Consider the following 17,461-nt stretch of genomic DNA (forward strand, 5'->3'; position numbering starts at 1 on the left):
CAATTTGTAGCTTGTTTAGATTATTTTTTATTTAGTAATATTCACATACGTTCCTGGTGTTCCTTACCAACATTTGGTATCAGCATTTTTTTTAAATTTAGCTACTCTAATCAATAGACCAATGACATCTCTTTGTTTTAATTTTCAATTTCATATTCATAATTATTATATATTATTATCACATTAAACATTGCTATGTTTTCACTTTTATTTGTCATCTGTACTTTCTTGTGAGTGATGGTCCAGATCTCAGTACATTTTGAAATTGTTTGTTTCCCTAATGTTGAATTGTGGATGTTATTGTTTCTATATTTTATATAAGCCCTAATCAGATAATGTTTTAGAAAAAGTTTCGTTAAGTCTGGCTTTTTTTGATATTCTTAATATTATCTTTCTGAAATTGAAGTTTTTAGCTTTTATAAAATATAGCATCAATTTATTTTCTTTCATTGTGATCTTGATATTTCATCTCAAACTCAGAATTTAGGAACTGAGATATAGTTTAAATGGTAGAGTGTATGCGTTGAATGTGCAATGTGCAAGGCCATTGTTTCTTTTTTTGGGGGTGCTATTTATTTACTTATTTTTTTAGTTTTATAGAATGACCGCGAGATATTTAGAAGCTTTCATGTTTGGGTTATAATCACACAATGACGTAACACCCATCCCTCCACCAGTGCACATTCCCCACCACCAATATTCCCGGTACACCCCCCCTTCCTAACCCTCCCCCTACCTCCATGGCAGACATAATTCCCCATAATCTCTCTCTACTATGGGGCATTATGGTTTGCAATACAGACCCTGAGAGATTATCATGTTTGGTCCTTTATCTACTTTCTGCGCACATCTCTGATCCTGACCGATTCCTCCAGCCATCTTTTTCTTAGTGATCCTTTCTCTATTTCAGCTGCCTTCTCCCCTTGGCTCATGAGGCAGGCTTCCAGCTATGGAGCAATCTATCTGTCCCCTGTATCTACTATCAGCAAGGACATAGTTTCAATTGTTGACTGTACCATTTCTCAAATAATACTGGGGATATCCCATGTGGCTTGAACATCTCAGGACTCAGACACAAGTGGTAGTATGCCCCAAATAAACCTAATCTAGGTTTACTTACATTATTTGATTATTATTGTTATTAACATTACTGTGTTAATTTACATAAACTAGTATTATTATTGAGTGATCAATTAATATTGGAAGTGATGATAATGCATAATATAAGCTCTACACTCTTATTACTATGTTAATTTACCTAAACTAGTATTATTGAGTGATCAATTAATAGTGGTAGTGATGATAATGCATAATATAAGCTTTATGCTCTTGACAGTATTTTTACATTCAGAATGAAGTATTAGCTATGAGCATGCAACTATAAGCAGATTTCTACAAATAATTTATCTTATATCAGAAAAAAATTTACTCATTAAATAGCAGTTTCCCTTCTCCCAGCTCTTGAGAGCTAACATTATACTCTATTTTGTTTTACTTTGACTATCATAAGTATCTCATACACATGGAATTATGCACTATTTTTTCCTTATATGATATACTGATTTCACCTAGCACAGTGTGCTTTAGGCTCATTCATGACATCTGGGGAGGATTTGGTCCCTTTTTTAGATGAATCATATCCCACGATTGTATACAGCATAGGTTTTTCATTTATTTGCAGAGGAAGATTTATATTGTATCATTCTCTTGATTATTATTAATAATTCTGAAATAAATGTATGAATGCATATAAATATATTTCAATATCACAAGACTTTTACGTTTTAAATTTTAAGGCAGCTACATATTAATTTCGCAAATGTATCAGTTAATGTTCTCCAGTAAAATAATCAATAGAGATAACAGATGGATGGATTTCTTGATGTCTAGATGAAAGAGTTAATATACCTTCAGAATTTATTAATATGGTAGTAAAGATCAAAAAGTTCCAGCAACACTGCTATGTATAAACTGGTGAAGTGGAAAGCTGGTGCTATAGTTCAGTCTGAATTTGAATATCTGGGAACTAGGCTGCTGATGGTGTATTCCCTATTCAGATCCAAAACATAGAAACCAAAAACAGAAGTATCAATATTTGTGGACAGAAAAAAAATGTATGTGCCACCCCCTCATGTAAGAACAAATTTTCCATTTTGTTTGTTTATTCATTTGTTTGTTTTTGATTCTGGACCTTCATGATTTAGAGAATGCTAACACATATTGGTGAAAAAAAAATCTCTCTTCAGTCTACTGATCCAAATGCTAATCTCTTCCAGGAACATTCTCAAAGATACACCTAGAAATATGTGCTATTTGTGTATTCTCTAGGTGGATGGGGTTGATACATAAAATTTGCAGTAACTGTTGCCATTCATTTTCCTTCTCAACCAAGGAGCTTGTTTCTGCCTCATCTCATGGAAAGCTGAAGGAAACCTAAATATTTGAAACACCTATAGCAGCTGTGGCAAATAAGGCTCTAATATAGATTAGTAAAGTAGTACATGATATCATAGCATAAATCTATTTTTTCCATGTGTAACATATTAGGAAAAGATATAAGATAAAATATGATATGACATCATTTAATGTAATTAAAATAAAATCATGTTCTACCTTCTGAGAGTGAATGCTGTACAGTCTGAACACAAATTCCATCCTAGCCTATCAGTGTCTGTGAATCTCACATAGATATTATGGGGGATAAGGAGAAGGAGGAGAGAGAGGGGGAGGAGAAGGGGGAGGAGGAGGTAGAGGGGAAGGAAGAGCTGGGGAGGAGGAGGGGAGGAAGAGGAGGAGGAGCTAGGGGAGGGGGGGAAGAATGGGAAGGGGAAGAGAAAGAGGAGAAGTCACAGAAGTCACAGGAGTCACAGAAGTCACCAAGGACAAAAGTTTCAGAAGCTCCTTCTTCTGAATTGACTGTAAATGAAGTCTTCTATGGTCACAGCCAGAGTATGAGCTTGCCTGGATTGGCAACAGATTTTGAATGAATAAAGAATGTTGGTAATTTTGGAAGTTTAATTTTGAAACAAAACTGAGCATATCTTACAAATCAGTAAAAATATAGATTGGATGAGTAGAACCAAATAGACAAAGTGATATGGAGCTCTAATGCTGGTTTTTAAGAGGGAGGGAGATAAAAACAAAGCAATGCCGAGGAGCTGGAGGCCAGTCCTGATGACATTCAGCTGACTGGCCTGGTGGTTCAATGACAGTATTTGAGAATGCAGTGATGCTTAAGCCCAGAAATTTCAGGGTTCACCTGGGCTGCTCTGGAGATGCTTTAATGGCCAGCTATGTTGAGTATTGAAACAATTTGGGGCTTATATAAGTTATGCATCCCTAAACTCTATACTGTCCAGAAGGCCGCCAAATATTAACATTTAAATTTACTCATTTTAAAAATTTTTATCTTTTCTTGCAATGTCATTTTTACTATGAAAACAGGAAAGAACTAAAATTAAGCTTAAGGACAGAAAGAGTGGGTTACATAAAGGAACAATAATATCCTATATACGTCTTGATTAAACCTTTGAACTACTTTGAAAAACATTGTCTGTTCTGATGATCTAAGTAAGCACTGTGATTTAAGTGAAGTGCTTAAAAACATACCAAATAAGCTCTTGTTTCTATGTTATCTCAGGTTACAAGCTGCTATAGTTATTAAATATAGAGAATACTATTAGTGGCAATAGCTCTCTATTGAAATATATTCTAATAAGCCTGAACTGGAAATAATGCCTTTTACTTTTGAGATTTAAGACCAAAAATCATCCTTTTATGGAAAGCAACAAAATAATATTATCATTGTATTTAATTATGTTCATGAATGGAAACAAAGAATTGTCAAACTCAGCCAAGTATTTAAGATGAAGCACTTCTGTGCCCTTTATATATTTCTCGAGTTTTCCTCCAATTGACTCTGGGAATTATTTTAGTGAATATTAAGGACTTTTTAGTGTTTTGCTCTGCTTTCATTTTAGTTTCTAACGTTAGTAGTTATTTTTGTCTTCAAAATATCATGAGGTATTGATATTGTACATAAAAATTCCTTATGAGGGCTAAACCTAAATTTTTTATGGTTAACGGCAATACAATAAGAATTGTCATTCAATGATGCAATAACTAGAAAAGTAGCTAAATTCTACATTGGTAATGTTTTAGTACTTTAGTACCTTTCTGAGTAGCTATTGTTAATACAGAAAGATATAAATAATGACATTAAAATGTAGCATTAGATAATTTTCTAACAAAATAAAGAAATGGTTTGACTGAGTTTTGAATCAAGTGAATCTGTCTTCAGAGTACTTCCTTGTGGTTCTTAGTTCTCTGACAAAGGACTCAGGTGTAGCATGTATATTTGATTATAAGAAACATCATGAAATATTTGGAAATTTTTAATAATATGATATATGGGAAGACAGTTTTAGCACAAAAAGAAAGTGGTCTTTTAAGGGAAAAAGAATTTATGTTGGAAGATCTTTCTTCCATCTTACTAAATTCTAGTTTGTATAAATAAAACTCAAGTGTACTAGAGCAATTCAAAGGGTTTATTGAAACAAAGATGTGACCAGCTAAATCAGATTTTGTTCTCTTAAGGATTAGGTGCTTTTAGTTTGCTAGTTTTTATCTGGAGACAATACTTGGTGCACAAGGTTTACCCCTGACTCTGTGCTCAGGGATCATCCAGAGTACCACAATGAACTAGATGAGGTGGAAAGCATCAAATCTGTGTAGACAGCTTTCAAGGCAATGACCCTACCTGCTGCACTGTTTCTCCAGCCTCAGTGAGGTTCTTAACAAAAACAAAATACAGGAAACTATTTTAAAAACTACATTTTCTCAAAATTTTTCAGAAATTTTGAGAAATTTCTATTCTTCACTATTATTGAAGAATAATTCAATTTTGTTAGATTCTTATCCTTTTCTCCTAAATGACAATTATGCATTTATTCTGGAGTTGTTTCTAATCTAGGACATAGAGTACTTATGAAGCCTATTTTCAAACTAGTTCTCTCAACAGGTATTCTCTTTGTGGTTCTATTAAATTCAATAGTGCTGAGAAATTACACAGATATCAATACAGAAAAAACATACTTATACACTTTAATGAAACATAGTGTATCAGTATGGTTTTTCTGTATTGATATCTGTATAACAGTACATTCATAGTATATCACCACTGAGTGTCAAATGACACACTGAATTATCACTAGATTCACATAATTCAATTCTTTCTTACTTAGAATAGTCACTGACATAATAATAATAATTATTGATTGTCCTATATCTGACATATTTCTTCTGCTGTGATTAGCATTGGCTGATTTAATTTTTCATAGAGTAATTCAAGTCGCTGGCACCAAGGTTTATTTGTCCCATGACCTACTTGCATATGTCATAAAGGACGATGCTTTTTCTTGTACTATGCACCATCAGGCTCATACAAATAAATATAATGTGTACTCAACAGAAGGAGCGTAGGAAGAGTTTATGTATCAAAATTCAAAGAACAAACTAGTAGAGGGTAGAACGTAGTTGGGACAAATGATATGCTCAATTCTGAATTAATATCCTATAATCAATGAAGTGGTTACATCTTCCTTGCTTTTGAATTCTAATCCCAATCCCAACCATGGTCTAGAGCTTTGTTTTTAAATATCACACATTATGTACTTAGCAAAAGCAGTCTTATATATACTTATCAAGTCCATTAAAGTGAATGCATTCTCGTTTAAGTGTTTTCTTAAAAGAATTTTATTTTGGCTTGCTGAAAGTTCTTTGGAGAAGTCATAATTTATTAGGTCTACAAAATAAAGATTTCATGGGACTGTTATTTATTCTATGCACTTGTACATTTGATAAAGGGAATTTAAGAATTTTCTTTTCCTCGGGGGTTTTGGCCACACCCAGCTGGTAGTATTTAGGAAACCATATGCAGTGCTGAGGCTTAAATTAAGGTTGCCTGCATGCAAAGCAAGAGCCTTACTGCTTATACTACTGATAAAGGAATTTTATTGTAGGTTTTTCTTGTTTGGGGAAGACACCTGATGGTGTTAAAAGCTTAATCCTGCCAATGCACTCAAATATCACTCCTGGTGGGGCTCACAAGACAAATGTGGTAGCACTGTAGCACTTTCGTAGCACTGTTGTCCCATTGTTCATGGTGCCACTCGAGCGGGCACCAGTATTGTCTCCATCGTCAGACTTGTTGTTACTGTTTTTGGCTTCTCCAATACACAACAGGGTGCTTTCCAGGCTCTACCATGCTAGCAGAATACTATTGGTATCTTGCCAGGCTCTCCAAGAGGGATGGAGATATCACCTGGGTCGGCTGCATACAAGGCAAATGCCCTACCTGCTGTGCTATCACTCCAGCTGTAATGAGGTACAAGGGATTTTTAATTTGGTCAGCCATACACAAGGCAAGAGCTTCCTTACCATCTATATTATCTCTCCACCCCCAATATAGGAAATCTTAAAGTAGTGAATTTGAGTGTGTTTCATTTACTTTTATAATAGCCATTCAATCATTTTATTTTTTTATTTATTTTTTTACTAATTCTTTTTTTTTAATTTTTATTAGTGAGACACCATGAGGTTCAGTTGTAGACTTACAAACTTTTGTGCTTGGATTTCAATTATACAATGATCAAATACCCATCCCTCCACTAGTGCCCATTTCCTACCACCATATAGTATAAGTGTTAAAATACATTCTTACAGGGGTATGGTGCCACCAGCAGGTTAATCTGTACCTGTGAGGCGAGTGCATCAGCAGCCTGATGGTGCCTTCAGACTTCTAGATACCCCCAAATTGCTGCTGTACCTTTGGCCAGAACCCAAAAACTTGGGGCAAAGTTTACCAAGAAAGTAAACAGCCAAAAGTTAGGTACGTGGGAGACACACCCACAAACCATCTCCGGCTCAGCTATATAATTGGAGACATGGCCTCTCTAGATCCTGATCAAATTGCTTAACAGCCATGATCCCAGAGACTCAGAAAAAAATCTTGAAATCCAGCAGCTTTTGGCGGAAATACATCCAGACAACATAGTAGGTTACTGTCACCGGGCCACCCCAGGGGGGAAGGGATGCTGTCCCTCCGCCTGCTCCCCCTTAGAGGCTTGGTGGCCGCCATCTGCCAGAGGCCATTGGAGAGTCAGGTTTGGACCCACAGTGATGAGACACAAGGGCCTCATGGGATGGGGGTGGAGCTGGACCTTCCCCCCCACCCCAACAAAACCCCGAGTCGCCACTATCAAACATCCTCTCTTGCTCCTGATGAAGCCCTTTAATGTCCATGATCCTAGAGACTCAGAAAGAAATCTCAGAACCCAGCGGCTTTTGGCAGAAATGTTTCCAGTCCCGGCAGTAGGTTACCAGCACTGGGACACTCCAGGTGGTAATAGTTTTTGTGCCTTGGCCTGTTCCCCTGGCGGCTCAGTGGCTGCCATCCTCTAGAGGCCACTGGACAGTCAGGTTTGGGCCAGCAATGACGAGATGTGCAGGGCCTCACAGGATGGGACTTGAGCCGGCCCTTTCCTCCCCGTCCCAACAAAACCCCGAGTTGCCACCCACGAATGCCCTCTCTGGCTCCTGATCAAGCTGTTTAATGACCATGATCCCAGAGACTCAGAAACAAATCTTGAAACCCAGCGGCTTTTGGCAGAAATGTGTCTGGACTGCGCAGTAGGTTACTGTCGCTGGGCCACACCAAGGGGGAAAGGGTGCTGCTCCCCCTTGGCGGCCAAGTGGCCACCATCCTCCAGAGGCCACTGGACAGTCAGGTTTGGGCCCACAGTGACAAGACATGCGGGGCCTCATAGGATAGGGGTGGAGCTTGCCCTTTCCTTCCTGTCCCAACGAGACTCTGAGTCGTCACCCATGAACAGCCTCTCTGACTCTTGATCAAGCTGCTTAACAGCCATGATCCCAGAGACTCAGAAACAAATCTCAAACCCAGCAGCTCTTGGAAGAAATGCGTCTGGACTGCGCAGTAGGTTACTCTCACCAGGCCACCCCAGGGTGCTGTCCTTCTGCCTGCTTCCCCTTGGCGTCTTGGTGGCTGCCATCCTCCAAAGGCCATTGAACAGTCAGGTTTGGGCCCACAGTGATGAGACACGTGGGGCTTCATGGGATGGGAGTTGAGCTGGCCCTTTCCTCCCCACCCCAACGAGACCCCAAGTTGCCGCCCATGAACGACCTCTCTGACTCTTGATCAAGCTGCTTAATGACCATGATCCCAGAGACTCAGAAACAAATCTTGAAACCCAGTGGCTTTTGGCAGAAATGCATCCGGACCCCTCAGTAAGTTACTGTCACCGGGCCATTCCAGGGGGGAAAGGGTGCCTCCATCCCTCCGCTGCTCCCCCTTGGCGGCTCGGTGGCCACCATCTTCCAGAGGCCATTGGACAATCCGGTTTGGTCCCAAGGTGATGAGACACGCAGGGCCTCACAGGATGGGGTGGAGCTGGCCCTTTCCTCCTCGTCCCAACAAGACCCTGAGTCGTCACCCACTAACTGCCTTTCTGGCTCCTGATCAAGCTGCTTAACGGCTATGATCCAAGAGACTCAGGAACAAATCTCAGAGTCCAGCAGGTTTTTACAGAAATCCCTCCAGATATAATTGTTAAAATTTCAGAACTTCAAAATTGCACAGCCACTACTGCAGCCACACGACATCATGTTATTCATAACCAGCAATAGAAAACAAATTGTCTACTTTTTGTCCACCTTTTCAGCAGATCTACGTGTTGGGGTAAAATCCCAAATAATAATGGTGGGTCTGGTGTCAAAATATTGAATGTAATCAAAGTAGAGAGTAATGTGGAAATCATCTGCCCCACAGGTAGGGGGAGGGTGTGTGATGGGAGTATACTGGGGTTTTTGGTGGTGAAGAATGGACACTGGTGAAGGTGGGTGTTTCATTGTTTGACTGAGACTTAAATCTGAAAGCTTTATAACTGCGCTCATGGTGATTGAATAAATAAAGTTATAAAAAATAAAAAAATTAAAAGAAATAAAATACATGCTTAGCATATGTTAGACCCTTTTCGATTCACAAAACCATAGGACTCAAAACACCATTGACTCTGCTGGTGGCTATGAGAACCACTTGTCTGAGAAATGTCACTAGCGACCCAGATGAAAAATTAATAAAAACAAGGGGATACAGAGATAGATAGGGATTAAGGTATCTGTTCTTATAGCTGATGCCAATAATATCTCCAACACTGCTTATGGTCCCCTGAGAACTTCCAGAGATGACCTTTGAACACAGTCAGTAGTCATTCCTGAGCACCATATGGTGTAGTGAAAAACCACCCCTGCCAGACCACCCCTCCTCAAAAAAACAAAAAAAAGAGAAAAGATAGAACTGGTGATATGATCATTTTTGAGATAAGAAACTGTGAAATACTGACTCAAAATATATTGATTTCAGTACGTGCATGTGTGTGTGTGTGTGTGTGTGTGTGTGTGTGTGTGTGTGTGTGGTGCAGGAGAAGCCCTGTCCCTGGTTCTGTGGTCAGGAATATTGGTGTGTTGGGGACGACATGAGATACTGAGGATTGAACTGGGGTCAGCTGCATGTAAGGCAAGTATCAAATACTGTCTTTCTCTAGCCTCTCAGCATATTTAGAGAAAATGGAAGTTTGTGACAGAGGAAATAGTACAGAGGTAAGACTCTTACCTGGATGTGGCCAACCGAGGTTTGATTTATGGTTAATGCACATAGCCCCATGAGTTCTACCAGGAGTGTTCCTTGAGTTCAGAGAAAAGAATAAGTCCTTAAGTATCAGTGGGTTTGGCTCTCAAAACAAAAAAAAAATGTGAGGTCTATAAATAGAAGAGAATATTTTATTAATTTAAATTTGACAAAAGCCAGGTGATTACTTCCTTTTAATTAGGAGGCTAATACAAAGAGTCACAAATAAATGGGGAAAAATTGAGAATATTGATATGCCTTGCATTTCTTGGATCACAAGCTAATACTGTGATATTCCAGTTCTCCTAAGCTGTACTATTAACCCTAAATGACCAAAATTAGAGATGACCTAAAGGTAGAACATTTATTGGCTAAAAGCATGGATATGAGTGCCAAAAAATTCAATTTCTAATTCTAATCCTTAAAAAAATTGTTATAGAAAAGGAATTTGTGATCTTTGCAAGATATTTTAGCTAAGTTAACTTTTTATATGCGTGAAAATAATAAAAATATCTGTGCAATATGTTTATTGCCAGGATTTTATTGCCAGGACTAAATGAGTAAGGCATATATACAGGTTTGACGCAGAGCCATATGTTTTGCAATAAATTTTAAGTGTACTTTTTATCACAACCTATAAGAGACCAAAAGGACACAATCCAGAACAGAACTTCATTGGAATATGTTTCTTTGTCGTATAAAGTGGCACACACACAATGTATAGCTCCCAAACCCCGAACACACGCACACACACACACACACACACACGCACACACACACACACATCAAATTATTATATTATTTTACTCTAGGCAAAATTTGGGAAAACTTTTATAAAATCCTAGGCATAAACATAAAAAACATAAAAGAGAAATAATTGTTTAGAAGTTGCTTGGCTTTGTTTGCAAGTTATAAAAGAAAGTCATAAAATCAATATTCAGTTTTAAAATGTTAGGCTGAATTTTCCTACACCACTACTTGCTCCTATTTGACTTATGAAAGATTTTAATAACAGTTTGAAAATGATAACTTTCCCAAGGCATCAGAAAAATCTGAAAATGAAAAGTATTGATAGCCAATAATACTTGCTGAAATATTTCCAATATAATTAGAAAATCGGTAGTTACCCATATTAATTTGAATACCTTTTCTAATTCTTTACAGATGTTTATTTCTTACATATTTTTTCTCTGAAATTTATAACAGCTTTTTTGGTTTGCTTTTGTTTTTACTTTCTTTCTTTTTTTAAATTTATTTATTTATTGAATCATTGTGGGAAAAGTTACAAAGCTTTCAGGTTTAAGTCTTGGTCATGCATATATCAAACACATTTCCCTTTACCAATACTTATTTTTCACCACGAAGAACCCCAATAAACCCCCCACCTCCCAACCCTCCCAATGCCTGTGAGGCAGATGAATTCTAGTTAACACTCTATCTACTTTGACTAGATTCATTGTTTCGACAAAAGATGCACCATTATTATTTAGAGTTTACACCCCCAAATCAGACATGCTGAAAAGGCATTGTGAAATAATTTGTTTTCTACAGCTGGTCACAAGAATTAAACTATGTCGTGCAGCCACGACAGCAGCCACGTGATTTTGGATTTCTGCTATTTTACTTATTAACCCTGGAAGAATTTCTGTTGAGAGTCAGATAATTAAGAGATTGGTTTCTGTGCTCTGGAGCCATGGCGGTGCCGGAGAGCCGATCGTGGGGGGCAACTGGTGATCTCGGTAGGGCATGAAGGACGAGCCGGGAACGCCCCCCTCTCATGAGGTTTTAGTCACCCCATCACTATCGGCTCATACCTGGCTTTCCACAAAGCTCCCGAGCAGCTGCCATCTTTCTTTCCAGAGGGGAAAAGGTGGAAGGGACCAACACCTTTTCCCCTCCGGGCATGCATGGTGGCATGGGTTAGCGCATAGTCCATTCACTTTCCTGCTGCAAGCTGCTGAGCTCTGCTTTAAGTCCTTATGCTTCTGGAGCCATGGCGGTGCCGGAGAGCCGCTCGTGGGGGGCAACTGGTGACCTCGGTAGGGCAGGAAGGATGAGCCGGGAACGCCCCTCTGTCATGAGGTTTTAGTCACCCCATCAGCATCGGCTCATACCTGGCTTTCCACAAAGCTCCCAAGCGGCTGCCATCTTTCTTTCCAGAGGGGAAAAGGTGGAATGTTTTTATTTTCTGAGGTGAGGAACATACCTGGCTATCTCAGTACTTGGTCCTGGCTCTATGCTTAGGGATCACACTTGTGGTCATGCCAGGGATCAAAATTGGGTTTGTTGCATAAAAGAGAGTGCAGTCTCCTCTCTCAAACCCAACACAGTCTTCTCATAATCATCAACAAAAACTCTCAAAGTGGCTATGTTTCAACAAGAAATATCAATAAAGAAAAATAATTGTCAGGGTTAGGTTAAAATCATGCTAAATTTCCTGACATCAATGCCACCATAACTATTTTCAATGAGTTTGGATTAAGTATCAAGACTGACTTCAGTGTGATATTTAGAAGGGAAGATTAATATTAGCCATACCTGTTTAAAGATCAAAAAGATTCATAACTGAAAGAAGAATCCTTGATACCAACTCCCTTGAAGGAGGTACTCTCCCCCATTATCATTGAAGGACTGAATTATAGTACTGGTAATGTTAGTTTCATGTACACATAGTTCCAATATCTAGCACTAGAGTACCCACTTCCAACCATCAATATCTCAAGGACCCCTCCTCTCCTCCAACTCCCAGGTAAACACCATTCTAGAGTCCAACTATCCGTTTTGAATATATTTCAGGTGACCTAGAATCATACAGGAGCATTCATTATGACCAGTTAAGATCACCCATTCTGGTGTGTAGGCTTTTCTCTTTGGTCCCAGAGTGTTTGTGATGCTCAGAAACAGATCCCGAGTCAAGAATTCAAATGTAGTTGACTTAAATGGATAGAATCACTGTCAAATACCAACATGAGAGTAGGATGATGACCACAGAAAAAGGGAAAGGAAACAATCAAACTTAATTTGGAGCTTCATTCTGTAAGAATTGTGGGAATCAATGTGGAGCTTATGCTTTATAGTTACCATCTAGAGTGATATTAAAAACGTGGATATTTTTATATTACTTGCATTTGTCCTAGATTGAATGTTGTTACTAAAAATATACTTGTAGGGAAGTTATGTTTGTCTATTATGTGTGTGGTTAGAACATATAAGGTAAAAGAGAAAGGGCCTGAGGGAATGGAAATCAGTTCTGTAAAGCCAGAGAGTATAACATTACTATAAGTATCTGTGAATATTCAATGTATCTCAATGCTATCCTCAAAAATTCTTTGTAAAATCATCCCCAAATACCTTTACTGACCACACTGACCCTGCACAGGACGTGCTGCTTCCTCCCAGCCCTCAGGTGCCCAAGGCAGTCTAGCAGATGCAAGAGGAGTGCCCGGAGCCCGTCGCAAGTCTCCACTGATGTCACTGTGTCACCTATTGCCTCATGTGTCGCCCATGCACGTGTGTCCCTCATGATCTCTTGTGTCTCCTGTGATACCATGTAAAAGTACCTCATTAATCATGTACATATCACTGTGATCTCACACATATGTCACCTGTGGCATGTGATCCCAATGTGTAATCCCATGTGTCACCTGTGCTCTTGCACAGGAGTCACCTGTGGTCTCGTGTACATGTGTAATCTGACCTTACATGTGATCTCATTTGTGTGTCACCGGTACTGTGCATGTGTCATCTGTGTTCTTGTACATGTGAGTCACCTGTTTCCACAGAAGCTCACCCGTGGTCTCATGTACATGTATGTCATTTGTATCTCTATACATGTGTTAACTCCCTCTCGAAGAGCCCGGCAGGTTACCGAGAGTATCCCGACTGCAGGGCAGAGCCTGGCAAGTTCCCCATGATGTATTCGATATGCCAAAGACAGTAACAACAAGTCTCACAATGGAGACGTTACTGGTACCCGCTCTTGCAAATCGATGAACAACGGGAGGACAGTGCTATGAATTACATATATATTCATGGTTTTAATTGGACTTCCAAGAATTATTTTAACAGGGAGCTTGAGTCATAGCACAGTGGGTAGGGTGTTTGCCTTGCACATAGCCAGCCCATGTTCGATTGCCAGCATCACATCTGGTGGCCCAAGCACCACCAGGAGTAATTCCTGAGTGCATGAGCCAGGAGTAACTAACCCCTGTGCGTTGCTGGGTGTGACCCCCCAAAAAAGGCAAAAAAAAGGATTATTTTAAAAGATAGATCTATCTACTCCAGTAAATAGTCACATTTACTTGTTGCTGATACTTTAATGAGAACATGTAAAAGACTATGAAAACTATTTTAAACTATTTTACCACTCAATTTGTCTTGCATAACAATTGATAATAATTGTTCCTGAACTACTTCAATTTATAGATCTCGGGAATATTAGGGGGGTTGATTAGGGTCATGATTAAGATGGTGGTTCCTGGCCATTCTAATCAAACTAGTGAATCTATAAAGTGCTACTCAGACATTATTATGTGGCAGTACTGGGTTTTATCTGGTTACAGGCAGCAGTGATTTTCAGAAGTCTCGTGAGTTGCATCTGGTGGTGCTCACAGGACTATATTCTCTATTTATTGATCTTTAAAATCTTAATTTTAGTTTTTAATGTTGATATTTTTTTTAATGACATGGTTATGGAGGCCTCATTTTATGCTCCCCTCCAGGAGAAGCAGCTGTGAGTTCTGGAGGGTGGCTGATGAAGAGATTATCTGGCACCGGCAGGGGGTGGCTTATGGGTGTAACCCCTGGATTTCTGGAGACTGGAGGAAGCAGGCAGAGGATCTCTGCTACCAGGTCTCAATGAGCCAAGAGTCCAAGGTCACAAAGGTCCATATTACCTGAGTTCCGTGGGACTTCACTCATGCGTGAAGCTTGGCCCCAGCGTGTGGAAAGCAGCCTGGAGCATGGCTGTGGTTTGGTCATGGAGGTCGGCTGCCTTGTCTGGGTCCTAGGGGCAGAGAGGACTCTCACCAGCCCCACTCTGGGATGCCTTGAGTGAAAATATCCTGGTAGGGAGTCTGGTGGTATGGTTATGGGGGCCTCATTTTATTATCCCTTCCGGGAGAAGCCGCAGTGAGTTCTGGAGGGTAGCTGGGCTCTGCGCCAGGCTGTTTTCACTTGGGGCGCCTCGGGGGGGGGGTGGGTGGGAGCATTCCCTTCCCCTAGGCACCCAGTCCCAGCAGCCGACCTCCCTCTACTACCCAACTGCCGCAACTCTCGAGGCTGCTTTCCACATGCTCGGACTGAGTCTCATATATGAGTGAACATATTCCTGGATACATCATAAGACACTACCAATTTTCCATAATTATCACACCATATTCGATGGGGTTCAGACAGTAGGCAAAAAACCATAGAGGAAATATATACATATGTCTCTCAGAGAACCCAGCAAACTACCAAAAGTATCCTGCCTGCACGGCAGAGTCTGGCAAGCCACCTGTGATGTATTCAATATGCCAAAAATAGTAACAATAACGGGTCTCATTCCCCTGACCCTCAAAGAGCCTCCAATATGCCAGAGTTGGGAAAGATGAGTAAGGAGAGGTTGCTAAATCTCAGAGCTGGGATGAATAGAGACTTTACTCGCTACTGCTCAAGTAAATCGATGAACAACGGGATGACAGTGACATTGACAGTGATATTTTTAATATATAGGTCTTCTTTGATGAAATTTCTCATCTATCTCTTTTCATAATTATATAGTTCTATATAAGTGCTTAGAGAAAATTCTGATATTTAAATAGCCTTAGGTTTTCTCTGAAAGTTTTCTGTGGTATTGGTAATGTGGATCTATTTTCTATTATTTTAATCAATTTTTATTAAATTTTAGCAATATATGTAAAACATATAGAGTCTGCAGTAGTGTCCAAAGCCCTCAGAGATCTGGCATATAGGACAACGATGTCATCATGCTTGGCTTTCTTGTTGCACTGGGGACATTTTCGTGCCTGCCCTTTGAGCCATTTAGAAATGCACCTGTACCCAAAGAGATGCTCACAGCATAATGCTGAGAGCTGATGGTCTCCAACATTAGTCCACTGCTCTAAACATATTGTACAAGTGTCCCCTTCATCCTCATCCACAGATGCAGAAGACATAAGAAGGTTAGACTTCTGGGAAAATTGCTGTTAGGGAGGGGTCTTTCCTCCACCAACATATATAACATCTTGATCTGCTGAGATGCCTCCCGGTTGATCTTCTGAAACAGCTCCAGGTTCTTCAGGCTGGGCATCAACCTCTTCAGAGTCAGAGGAGCTATCAGATTCAGAACTATCTGACAATTCTTTATCTTCAGATAGGATTGATTTGATCTAAACTGCTCTGCACATCAATCTGAGCCCTGCCAACTTGAAAATAAGCATCCAATGGTGCTCTTGACCTGGAAGCATCTGTCCTTTGAGACCCTCCAGTTCTTGTCCTTCGTGAAACAGACCCTCTCCGTCTTCTCGCTCTCACTGGTCCCATGTTATTGTCTGAAGATGCAGGTCTCAGGAATTCCAGCATGCCATGAAGTCTCTGCAGCCCACTGATGAAGCTATTCACGGACTCCAATGAAGACACATGGAGAATACGGCCAGAATGAACCCCTCGCACATACACTGGTCCCGAAGCACCAGTGGATCGTTGCTATCTATATTGAGATTTCCCAAAGGGTTTTCTCGAGTCAGGTCAAGGTCAACCTGTGGATAAGGCAGAGTCCCATCCGGGCTGATAAGTTCATCAGGAGTGGATTGGAGCACATCATTGGCCATATCTCCAATGGTAAGCTGGATTTGGGGTGGATCTTCCAGAACACTAACTACTTCTGCAGGAGCAGGTGGAGGCATGGCTGGTTGTTCCTGGCTGCTGGCCACTTTTGCAGGAGCAGGCTGCTCTACAGCAGGAGAATCCGGTGGCACCTGAGCATCATACTCCATTGCTTCGTTAGCCATCACTGAGAAAGCATTAAGCCAATGTGAGAAAGAAGCGGTTCGCCTCACGAGCCCGCCAGAGCACGACCGTTTCTCCCGCAGATCTCACACCGACAGAGTGCAGTGCAGAGATGCGATCAAGGAAGACGTCAAAGAGAGAAGAGCAGAAGTGCTGGTAGATGCTGCAGAAGCTGGGAAAAGTATTCATAATGCCTGCCTGTCCTTCGCCAACTACAAGAGCAAGATGACTGCCCTCTGATGTCCTGATGGATCTATCACATCCTCCAGTACGGCAATGGAGATTATCCATGACTTCTACTCAAATCTCTTCGATAGCCATGTCCACTTGCTGACATACCAAATTCCACAGGATGGATATGTTGTTCCCAATGTTCTCCCTTCTGAAATCCGACACACCATTTTGTCAGGAAAAAGAACAGCAACCGGCCCAGACAAGGTCAGACCTGAACACCTGAGGAACCTGCCATCAGTACTCATCAATACACTGGCTTGGCTCTTCACACGCTACCTGTCTGAATGCAAGGTTCCGTCCCAATGGAAAACCAGCAGGACTGTACTACTGTTCAAGAAGGGAGACATCCATGACATTGGCAACTATCGCCCTATCTGCCTATTGTTTGTCATCTACAAGTCGTTCACTCGAGTCATCCTAAATAGGATTGGCAGAACACTAGATGAAGGACAACCATGCGAGCAAACTGGGTTCCGCAAAGGATTCAGCACTATCGACCATATCCACACGATAACCAAGCTCATTGAGGTT

This window comes from Sorex fumeus, unplaced genomic scaffold (assembly GCF_029834395.1).
Source record: "Sorex fumeus unplaced genomic scaffold, SorFum_2.1 ptg000007l, whole genome shotgun sequence".
Classification (NCBI taxonomy): Eukaryota; Metazoa; Chordata; class Mammalia; order Eulipotyphla; family Soricidae; genus Sorex; species Sorex fumeus.